The 12,473-nt window shown below is 40.4% G+C and overlaps 1 pseudogene; it reads right to left on the reverse strand.

Moving 5' to 3' along the window:
• Nucleotides 1-5,189: 5,189 nt before the first annotated feature.
• On the reverse strand, nt 5,190-6,285 carry LOC115376562 (E3 ubiquitin/ISG15 ligase TRIM25-like; annotated as a pseudogene).
• Nucleotides 6,286-12,473: the final 6,188 nt, after the last annotated feature.

Here is a 12,473-nt window from a genome sequence, read left to right on the forward strand (position 1 = left end):
CAGGACCTCGGCAACAGACATTTTTGTCAGACATTTTTGTCAAATGTTGTAGTTTGTTCCACTACAATAAGATATATAGGGGGGCTAAGGATTTATAGGATTTCAAATTTGCACCCCGATTTATTTACATATACAGTTGGTGTTTATTGAGGACATCACTGTTTTATTGTCCATTCTTTTCTCCAGGCAGTTTCAGATTAAAAGTTTGGCAAAGTACACACCATGTTGGCTGCCACTAATTCTGATGGTAAATTAGTTAATATTATGATGACAAACTTATGCAAGCTGCATCACATACAATGCTAAAATTGCTCCTTAAAAATACATAAAAAAAATGCATGATACGTTGTGTAAATATGGCAGTTGCTCTAAGGTTTATTTTTTCACTTTGATGGAGCTAGGATAATGACTCCCATAGATTTCAAGTATTTATGCTAAGCTAACACGAAATGCTACCGATAGAAACTGAACCTCTGGATGTACAGAGGTGAGTCCAACATCCTGTCTCAGCCTGGGTAGGTCTGAAAAGGGCAATTTTGCCCAAAATTTCATGTTACATGGCATGAAAAGACAGAAAATAAATATTGGACAAGGTCGCTCCAAGAAAACAATCCAGACTATATTTCTGCATTGGACTCTCCTTCCAGTGTCTGTGTATAAAATCTCAGGCCTTTTCTCATACCCTTATACACAGTTAGTTTAGAGTCTATGGGACATTCAGATAATGCTGGAAAATGCAAACACCATATAAATACTGGAGCAAAGGTAATTTATCTGGTACAGACTGTTGATTGTCTTTTCCAAAGTCTAATCACTAATATGCTCTGGGTTACTAAATCTTATAAATGTGATCACTGCTAAGTACATCTGGATTGTTTTGCCAAAATCCAGAAAATAAGAAGGGTTCATTATTTTACTAATATCAAAAGTTGACTTCCTTTGCCGATTCAATTATGTGTCTGAGTAATCCAATAAATAATATTCTACTGCCATGACTTCCCCGACTACGACTGCCAGTACAGCAGTCACATTGTGTGTAATACGGTGTTTCCTTGCTCTCTTATTGCATCACTCATCAATCTCAGTGTGATTTCCCAAGATGAGAATGGCATTCTGTGTGATGTTACACTGCCCCCGTGTGGTTGACAAAAGCACCTGCCTGTCCCGTCACCGTATACTGCCCCCCTGCACGCCTTCAACACCACCCAGCCTCCTGAGATGACCGCTGATAATCCAAGCATCTGACTGACAGTTTGGATCTCTCCTCCCCCACACATTAATGCAAACAAATGTAACTTTAAAGAAGAGAATCATGAAGTCAGACAGTACTCCATGAGCCATAATGAGTCCTATAGGAATCAGACACACCCATGCCACGCACAAACAGACTGACAGGAGGGGACATGGGACAATGTTAGATTACTGCTGTCAGCCTGGTCACTGTCTGAGAAGATCAGTGTGACCATGTTTGGGGGATTTAATGGTCACATGGCAATACATATTTTAATGCAAATGAGCTATACTCACTATATGTTTGCAGCATCTAATTTCAAAAACCTTAAAGCCTTAAGTGAGGGACGTATGTGTTTTATCAAATGGTGTGATCAGTCATCATTGCAGCTTATCAGAAAGAAGACAAAGGACAAAAATGAGACGCAGGTGAACTGAACAGAGTTGAACCCTTCTGTCCTGGCCCACCGCTACTTGTCCAGTCCCAACACCCCCAGTACCTAGAGAAACACACTGAAAAGAGAGCAGAACAGAACAGTAGGGTAACGTTAGAGCGTAGACATCAGCAAGTAGATTACATGTCCCCTTAATGTGATGGATGGCCAAGCAATATGCCTGCAGCAGCAAGGACCATCTCATCAGCCTCTGGTTTGATGAGAGTTGAGTTGAGAAATGTCAATGGATGGGGTTTGAGAGGACAGTGGCACGGTCTGGACAAAAAGTACTCTGCGCCTCTACTATACATCATCACCTAAACCTAAAGCCTTTCAGCCACCATGTACCTTACTAAACTGCAAGACTGACTTGGAATGACAATGTTTCAGATCAAGAGTGGATTTTGTCACTGTGGCCCCCCAAGTGTTTCTTTTCTTTTTTCTGAGTTGAGAAATAAAACATTTTCCTCAGGGCCATCAATGGGATGTGATGATGCAATAATGCATGATGTGATGCAATAAGCCGACATTCCTATTAATTATAAATTCAAATACATTCAACTGAAAAGGTTAGAGAATCCCTAAAACTAAAAACTTAAGGTGCTGCATCAGATTATTCCTGATTTCACTCCAGCACCTTTCACTAATAGCAGTACCAGATGGACTACAGCCTTCACTAGAGGGTGATGTTGTACAATATTTCAGCTTATAAAATGTTTCCAGTCAGTTTGCTCAGTCAGAGCAGCAGGACTTGGGAAGCTCAACCAGCTCCTGTAAGACAGTTCAGCTCCTATAGAGCCTTGCTCCAGATCTCCAGGTGACCATCATCCAGTCGCCCACTGTCTCGAGTTGTCTGACCTGCCTCATCCTTATTGGGCCTTTTTTTTCCTTTTTATCTGGCGATGCCTTTCACAAGCATTTAACCTTTTAAACCAGAGCAAAGTCACTTGGCTTCTTTCAAAAACACGGGTGATTAGCAAACTAGCAAGAAGTAACAAATAACAAATAACAAGAAATAACCAAAAATAGCAAATAACCAGAGATTGGCATGAAAGCAGTAGAAAGTAAAAAAAAAAAAAAAAAAACTACCAGAAGATTTTCAAAAAATTCAAATAGTAATAATTATTATTCTATAAGTATATTAAAAGTTAAATTACAAGAAAATTACCACAACATAACAACATTATGAGAATTTTAAAATGAAAGAAAAAGAAAAAATAATGAATGAACAAAGGAAAGATAGGAATTTTAAAATTTTTTTTATACACAATAAAATTGACACAAATCTGTTGATTAAATTCTATCAACAAGAAAAATAAATGAATAAAATACAACTACTACTAATAATTATTATATCCATCTCACTTTTGAAATGATAGCTGCACCTGTATGCTTGTTAGATGCTTCTTATTGTTTTTGTTTTTTTTCTGCTGTCTGCAGTGATCACATGTGGCATGGTTTTAACTCATATGGAACAGACAGTTGTGTTTTAGTGTGGATGGCATTCCACCGTGCCACAGGGTTTCTCCAGCCATCCAGTGCAGCAGAGAGCTCCTCATACAATGGAACAATCCTCCAAAGGTCAGCCCCCCACCCAAGGATCTCAGCTGTCCCAACTTTGTTTTTGATCCTCATATTGATCAAATGACCTTTTGTGGTGAGTTTCACCGAAAACCAAGAAAACGGGGAAACCGGTGGAATTTGGGAAAGAATGAGGTGGCAGTCTCTGCCACACATTCCCCTGCCTCCAGGCATTTTAGAAAACGCCCAGTCTAGCCTCAACAAAATGCATTTATTACTTACCTGAAGGTTGGCAAGACTCATGGCAAAATGTTGTATCCCTCAGGAATCTCATGACTCACAGGATTCACAAAAAATGGGTGTAGTTCATGAAAGAGTGAAGCAGCACTCTGTCATGCATTCACCTGCCCCCTAACATTTTATAAAATGCCCAGTCTCACCACAGCAAAATGGATGGATTACTCACCTGAAGTTTGGCAGGACTCATGGCAAATTATTGTATCCCCCAGGTATCCGGTGATTCACACGATTCACAAGCAATTACCCTCCTGAGCTCGGGGCCAGATTCTTTGGATCAGATTGGGACATGTTGATGAAAATGTGTGCATTGAGATTAACTGTTGGTTGTAGGGGATTTGAATGTCCACATCTATGCCTTTTGGACTCTTAATTTTACTCAGTCAGTGTCGGGTCCAACACATCTGAGGAGCCACATATTAGATGTTGTGTTTCATCTGGTTTCTCTGTCTCCAACCTCGATATTGTTGATACTGGCCTCTCAGATCATCTCATAGTTGTTTTTGGAGCCACTTTGTCCTGTCCCCCTCCTACCCCCCTCGTCCCCACTACTTTGCCTGATCTAGAAACTCAGCCACAGCCACACCTTTCTCCAACACATTCATGCTTTCTAACTAACGTCGTCCTACACATGCCCTGCCCTCTTGCACTGACAGTGAGAAGCTAGTCCCCCTCTTCAGCTCATCCAGCTCTGACTGTGTGGCCCCTCTAAAATTAAGAAAAAACAAAGGCTGGGACCCCCAGGGATAAATATTAAATGTTTTAATATCAATGAATATTAATATTAAAATGTTTATTACGATCAAAAATAGTAATAATAAGACGTAGTGGTATTAAAAACAATCATAAAAATACATTGAAATCAGTGGTTATAGAAATCATATATTATGCAAGCTCTTAAAATTAAAAAAAAAAAAAAAAAAAAAAAATCCCCACCCCATTCCCAAACAGATCTCATCAAGTTCAGGCAAAAATGATCTTTATGATTACATTCCCGCCCCCACACTGTTTGATTGACAGCTGATCTCTGGAAGTGCAGTGCAGGAAAACGATGAGCCACATAAACGGACACAAATTAACAATAATTAAAAAAGACTTTATTTTTATTTTTTTTTTTTTATAAAAGACCTGAAAAACGTAATCTCACACTTTGCTGCTTCCATGACTGCTGTCTAACCGAGCTCACACAACTCAATAGTGCATCCGTACTTATACACATAAAATCCAACGTAGAGCGGCTCAGTGAATGTGGTCTGGACTCTGTGGAGGAGAGTCATGGTTTCAGAGACTCTGTAGAAGGACAGAAAACCTGCTCTGTGATCCAGGTACACTCCGATTCTGGGAGAAACCTCAGGGCACGCTAATTCCCAGTACCTGCCAGTATATCCAAATTGACTTTGACTCCCTTTCCTATCCCTATATGAGACTACTATTCTAAGTTGCCACCCCTGCGTGTACTTCACCTCAAAGTAACAACGCCTGGTAAGACTTTCTTTACTCAGGACCTGAAAATCACAACCAGTGAATCTGTCTGGGTGATCAGAATACCTCTGGTCTTTATCCGTTCTTGTTACTTTTCTGTTCCCCTCAGATAATGCCAGCTCTCTGTGTGCTGTGTTTGGATCCAGTGTGATTTGACGGAAATAACGTAAGAAGTCAGCTCTGGTTTTGGGTTCTGGCTGTGGCAGCAAAACGTCCAGCTCAGTCACTGTCAGTGAGGTCTTAGACCATTCCTCCGTAAGAACGCTCTGCAGTTTATTTTTCACCTCTGACAAAGCTGTGGTCACATTCTGAAAGTAGTGCAGAGGATGGATATTGGTGCTGGGAAAGTATGTAGATCCACTGAGACGTGACAGTGAGGGGCAACTGTGTAGAAAGTGGGTGTGATCTTCAATGTGTGAGAGCTGCTCCAGCTCAGCGTCTTTCCCCCTCAGCTCATCAATCTCCTGATTCAGCTTCTCCTGGACTTCTTCGGCCTGTCTCGCTTCGGCCTCCTGCTGTGATCTGATCTGCTGCTTTGCACCAGACCTTCTTTTCTCAACCCATTGGAGCAGCTCAGTGAAGATCTTCTCGCTGTCCTCCACTGCTTCATCAGCAGAGCGATTCATGGCCTCCACCTCCTGCTGAAGTACCTTCACATCTTTCTCAATGTCCTGAATTCTCTGCTGGATTTTTCGCCGGCTCGCCTCAAGCTTTTTGCGCCTCTCACTGCTTTCTGCTGCAGCTGAGACTGTGTTGTGGCCTTTATGTTCCTCCATGGAGCAGAGAAAACAGATGCACTGCTGATCGGTGCGGCAGAACATCTTCATCGCCTCATCATGTTGCGAGCAGAGGTTCTCCTCGAGCTTTACAGTGGGTTCCACCAGCTGGTGCTTCTTAAACTGGGCTACATCGTAGTGCGGCTGGAGGTGCTGCTGGCAGTAAGAAACCACACACACCAGACAAGACTTGAGGGCTTTCAGTTTTCTCCCAGTGCAGACATTACAGGCCACGTCTCCAGGTTCAGCATAGCAGTGATCAGGAGGAGCAGCTTGGAGTCCCGTCTTCTTCAGCTCCTCCACTAACTCTGCTAACATGGTGTTTTTCCCCAGGACAGGCCTCGGTGTGAAGGTTTGTCTGCACTGGGGGCAGCTGTAGATTTTCTTCTCGTCTTCTTCATCCCAGCAACTTTTAATACAGCTCATGCAGTAGCTGTGACCACAGGCAAGAGTCACTGGATCCCTCAGTAGATCCAGACAGATCGAACAGCAGAATTTGGCCGAGTCCAGCTGTGTTCCTTGCTCGGCCATTTCAGCTCTCAGTGACAGTGAACACCTGAGAGTTTCCCTTTCCCTCGGCAGAAAAAAGTTGAGCTCCAATCCAAAGCAAACCTCTGTTTTGTTTCCTCCCTGTACGTTTTCTGATCTGCAGTGAATGGCTCACTCCTCACAGTGTATTTGAGAGCAGGCAGGGGAAGGAGGGGTGATCAGGCTTTCCTTCAGTTCCAGTAAGAGGAGTGTTTTGAAAGGGGCAGGCTGGGTTTAACCCCTTAATTACAACATGGAGTGAAGACTATGACAAATCCAACACTTCTTACAGACAATACTTAGTTGAAACTAACACGACAACAACAATAATAATTTTGTAGTAAGGCTTCCCCCTTAGACTGACAGGAAACAAACTGAAACAAACTCTGACTCCTCTACTAGGCTGAATCAGATAGCTACAGATCTACTATGACAACATCTAAACAGCACTGTCAAAAACTCCAGGTTGTAATAGTGTTTGAGTCAAACCCAGTATTTGTATTTTGATCAATATAGTTTTGGGATTGAGGGAACATGACTAGTAGATGTTGTTTGTTGTGATCGCTGACATGCTCAGATTGTATTGCTGGTAGTGAGGTAACTATACTGTGGAGCCATGTTGAGGTGCTTTGGGATGGATAAAACATGTGTGACATCAGGTGTCCACTGGATAAGCTTTGCTCAACCCAGCATGCAGACACTCACACAATCTCACTTTACATCTGTGGACATTCTCTCTTTAAAATGTCCCAGGTTGATGCATTTAGTAGTTATGAATAAACAATCTTGTCCTTGCAGAGTTTTGACTCTAAGGGACTTTCCTCCAGTGTATGCTGAAAATGAATCTAGCCTTGGGGCTTTGAAAATGAAGACCACAGTGACATCTGGTGGATGATAGGAAATATTGCATCCATTTAAACTAGCCACTGTGGACAAAGCGCTGCTTCGGTCCTTGTTGTTTTCATAGTTTCAAACCAGCATGTGTGCACAGTCAATACAAAGGCTGTGTTCATTTATTTCACATACCATTTCAGTTCATTTATTGGAAAGCTGTAATAGATGTATATTATGTGTGTCTACATATGCACAAATAAAAATAATGTTAAATTGGAGTTTTATGGGTGTCATGCAATAAATGCTCTCACGTAACTAAAGCAAATTATTCATTCTCTTATTTCTTTACAATGGAAAAACCAATATTAATTGCTTCTTTCCCTGAACCTGTCAAAAACTACCAGTTGTAAAATGTGTAAATAATTACTACTGTTTTTCTTGTTTGTTAAAGGGGTAATCTGTGACATTTCCATCTAAATAAATGTCTATGTGACTGCTGTTTCAGATATAATATAGGGCAAATGTCTGCAGATTCAGTGTCAGGGATCCAAATCTGGTCATTAAGTTATACCATAATTGTCAGTACTGTACACTGGTGGATTAACAGTGAAAAGTGTGAAACCTGTGAATATTATTACAGTCTTTGTACTAACTTCTATCCAATGAAATAATGGTGAAATTAAAATATTCCCCTTTTTTTTCTGGGGACACCCTGGAACCCTTTCAAGGACACCTGGGGGTCCATGTACCTCAGGTTGAGACCCACTACCAAAGAGCACATGCCAGCACTATGCCAGCTTTGGTTCCAACATCTGACGTGTAGAAAAACTAAACTCACTACATGATTACTATATGATTAAACAAATCATGATATGACTATCTGAAACTGAAACACTTTGCAGTATTTTTTGATTACAGTGACCTAAATTTCTGCGGTCAATAGATGGCAGTGTGACTGCACTGTGGTCACACCGCAAACAACTGAATTTTTCCTAACTTGGCCATTTTACATTGTAGAATTATGGGATGAAGACCACTTTTCATGAAATTGTTTGCTGGGTAATGTTAGCTGGGTTACCACATGACTGAGCAGTTAATTCACTTTAATTCACACACAGAGACAAGTCAACAAGACTAAGGCAGGGTGAATGAACGTAACTTTCAGTTTGTGAATTGAGAATTGAGGGAGTGAAAGTGAGAATGAATGAATGAGCAACCCATTTTCGAAGCACTGATGTCTTGATAATGAAAATGTATCTCAGTCTCTCAATGTAAGTCCAGTCTTTGCTCCATCTTCTTCTGTCTGATGCTTGTTGTGATGGAAAAGAGAGAGGTTCTGGTCAGCTCAGAGTGAAGGAGATCTCAGGAGACTGTGATTGATGCTCAGCTGAGGAGAAGAGAGTATGAGTGCTACAAGTGTGAACACTGTAGCATCACACTGATTCAGAGGGTTGCTCACCGGCATGCCTTATTTGAAGGAGGTATCTTCCTACATCTGGCATGCCTCAGACTTCTGGCCTTGGTGCCATGGAGACAGTACGTCGTATCAGTGCAGCTCAAAAGGCCTAAATGTGACTTACAGCTACAGAGAAAATTCCTTCACACTTCACAAATGTCCTTTCATGTGTGGAGATGTGATCAACTATGATCCATGGTAAAGATGACCCCACAAAGTTGTTAAGTTGTTGTTGTTGTTCTTGTCTAGGTATGAACTTTGTCATTTGGTCAAAGCATCGGTGTCTCTGCAGTTAAGAGAGTTTCTTGCAGTTTCTTGTCTGTTTTTGAGATTTTGTAGGATCATTTCCACGCTTGTTGTAAAGTGACTGACCCCGCTGCAGTATGAGGAAATCATTTCAAACTAAAGATGAAATGTCATCTTGCCGCTTGTAAATCAAGAACACAACAAATATTACAGAGGATAAATGTACCAAATAGTTAAATAAAGTTGTTAAGCAAGAAGCCATTGACTTGAGTGGTATAAATTTTGGAAATGTATGTTTTAATGAGGCGACTGTCACCACCGTCAGATTAGTGTCACCACCGTCAGAGGCAGTTATATTGGTTTTAAATGAATATGCTTACAATATGTTTCTTTGGTGCTGTTGAGTTATTAAAGTAATAGTCTCTTTTAATACAAAAATATGTTTTTCAAATTAAAAAAAAAACATTACAGTGACGGTGTTGACAAAAACAAAGTAGCCTATTTTATGAAAAAAATACAAAATGAGGAGGTTGCACCGGTACATTGCTGAACAGCCAAGACCTTGGCCTATAATGATATACCTTCAGATTTTGTAATTTAACTCACTTTTTTTTTTTTTTTCAAAATTAAAATCTTTTTTATCCAAATTCCCAAGAATCAGTGATGGAAAACACTCTTATGGAACTTTTTCCCTCATAGTACTTGGTACTGACTTGACAACTCAGCAGAAACATATATTAATGACATAACTTTCTACTAATTAAATAAAACTTACCAGGCCCACTATAATAATAACATACAGTTGGTGATTTCTCTTTTTTTAACAGGCAGGGTGGCCCAATGGGAGCGACCCCCTGCACCCACACAACCAACACACACACACACACACACACACACACACACACGCACAGGGATACAACAGGCAGCAGTGTGTCTGTGTGATCTTGCTCTTCCACGACTATACTTTGCCACTTGTCACTTTGATCATGAAGACACCACTCTGTCTGACTCTGTCCCCAAAACTGAAAGTAAATAGCAAGAAAACTACCAATGAAATACCACACAAATTACAAAAAGGCTTTAAAACAATAAGACTGGAAAATAACCAACCAACCAACCAGACATCAATAAACAAAATAAAATTCCCTAAATAAATTCCCAGTAGGGCGGCACGGTGGTGCAGTGGTTAGCACTGTCGCCTCACAGTGAGAAGGTCCTGGGTTCGATTCCCACCCAAGGTCCTTTCTGTGTGGAGTTTGCATGTTCTCCCCGTGTCTGCGTGGGTTTCCTCCGGGCACTCCGGCTTCCTCCCACCGTCCAAAGACATGCAGGTTAGGTGAATTGGAGAAGCTAAATTGCCCCTAGGTATGACTGAGTGAGTGAATGTCAGTGTTTGTCTGTCTGCCCTGCGATGGACTGGCGATCTGTCCAGGGTGTTTCACTGCCTTCGCCCTATGTGCGCTGGGATAGGCTCCAGCACCCCCCCGCGACCCTAGTGAGGATAAGCGGTTTAGAAGATGAATGAATGAATGAATTCCCAGTAAACTATATTAATATACTTACATATTTACAGTTTTTTTTGTATTGCTTACACACTAACAACATACGCTTAAACCAATGTGACAAAACTTGAACTCATTGGAACTAAACCTTAAACACAGCGTGGCCATACCTTAGACACATGTGCTGCTTTGAACTGTGTTTGCAATTCTGCAACACACTTCCTCCTGAACACCAGACACTATTTCATACAGAAGACACCTCGCTCAAAAATGAAAGCATGTGGTTATGTTCAAAATACAAAACACATCGGGTAATTAGAAAACCAGAGACACACACATGAAAGCACTTACTTAGAAAACTGAACACCAACCAGTCAGGGCCTAAGCACTACAAACAGGCCCCAGGTCAGCCATGTTGAGTACTTTGTGTGGAGGTGGTGAGAGAAAGAGGCACAGGAAGACATTGTGGCAAGACATGAGATTTTGTGGCCGTGTGTAGTTTGATTTTGTTAAATTGTTTTATTTTTGCTTTACATATTATGTATGTATGTTTATTTATGTTTGTCATTTCAGAAACCATGGTTTCAAAACAGTAAATCCATAGGCCTAATGAGAGGCTCTGTGCCCAAAATACAGTTTTTCCTCAATTGCTAAAACACTAAACCCTGTTGTCTGAACCAAATGCTCCATTGCCTGAACCCACTGATTGAATCAGTGACTCTTTTGGCAAAACCATAAGCACTTTTCACCTGTTGAGACACAACTTACCAACACATTTTCATTGTGATGCACCTGTGCTGCATAATGGTGAGCACTGGTGGCAAAAGTCAAACACAAGTAAAGCACTGGTGTCACTGGTTGAACACAACAACTCAAAATTGATCACACTTGTGGCTAATGATGTGAGGGAACATACACTACTCACAAAAAGTTAGGGATATTTGGCTTTTGGGTGAAATTTATGGAAAATATAAAAAGTTCACGCTACAGTGATATTATATCATGAAAGTAGGGCATTTACAGTTTTTTTTGATTGCTTGAACTCATTTTACAAATGCTTTGCTCACTGTGCCAAAACTCTAAACACAACGCAAATAAGACACAACACCTGGAAATAAACCATACACATTTATGGCAAACTGAAACTCAGTCATCAAAACTTAAAAATCCTTTGTCAAAATGCAACTCTGATAACAAAAGGATACACATTTCTATAATATGAACACACTTTCACAGCAGCAAGCAACACAACAATATACTTAACACAAAACACTGCAGTTTTTACTGCTTTTCATTTATTTCTTCAAAAAGAATTCTGCAAAGCTCAAAATAGAAATTAAGGACATTTTTCACAGTAACAACTGTTTGCAAAATAACCAAAAAATAAAAATAAATAAGAAAGGTGTAAACTCAAAACTGAATACAGTATAGAGTATACTGTACTTTACAGTACAGTTTTTTTCAATCACTTTTTCCAGTATAATGAAACTGGGATCCACTTTGCCATCATCTTCACCTCCAAACCACAGCAGACGTTTTCTTTTGCAAATGTGTTCATACCTTTTCATTGGATTCACACATTTTTCACACTCTTTTGCACCTGCATCACTGTGAAATCACTAGTGCACCTGCCTATCACTACCCATCACTACCCTTTCCACAAATCACCATTCACCAATCAATCAGTATGCACCTACAAAAAAGGGGCCTATAAATTGTATTCTGTATTTTTTTCAACTCCTTTGAGTTTTTCTGTGTAATACTGTATGTGAATTACAGTATTTCAGTTTTTGCCATAAATACAGTAAGAATTTCACTTCAAAGTCTTTCTGAGTTTGGATGCAGTTCTTTACTGTAAGTTCACATTTGAATGTGTAGCTCACAGGAGAACCTTGTTCAAACTGATAGCTGTATTTTGTATTCTGCTGTCAGCTGTGTTACAGTACAGTAGAGCTGACTGAAGGAATCTACTCATTTGGGCAGAAGTTGAGTTGTTTGAGGGAAATATTGGCTTTTGCTACTTGCTTTACAATATGTAACTATGCAAATTGTCAAAAAAATATGACTGCAATACACACAAGAAAAAGTGAGGTTGAACCTGCTCAGACTGGAAAGGGTATGTTGCATTTTGGTGTTGAACATGAAGTGAGTGAGTGGCTGGATTAGT

This window comes from Myripristis murdjan, chromosome 18, assembly GCF_902150065.1.
Source record: "Myripristis murdjan chromosome 18, fMyrMur1.1, whole genome shotgun sequence".
NCBI classification, from domain to species: Eukaryota; Metazoa; Chordata; class Actinopteri; order Holocentriformes; family Holocentridae; genus Myripristis; species Myripristis murdjan.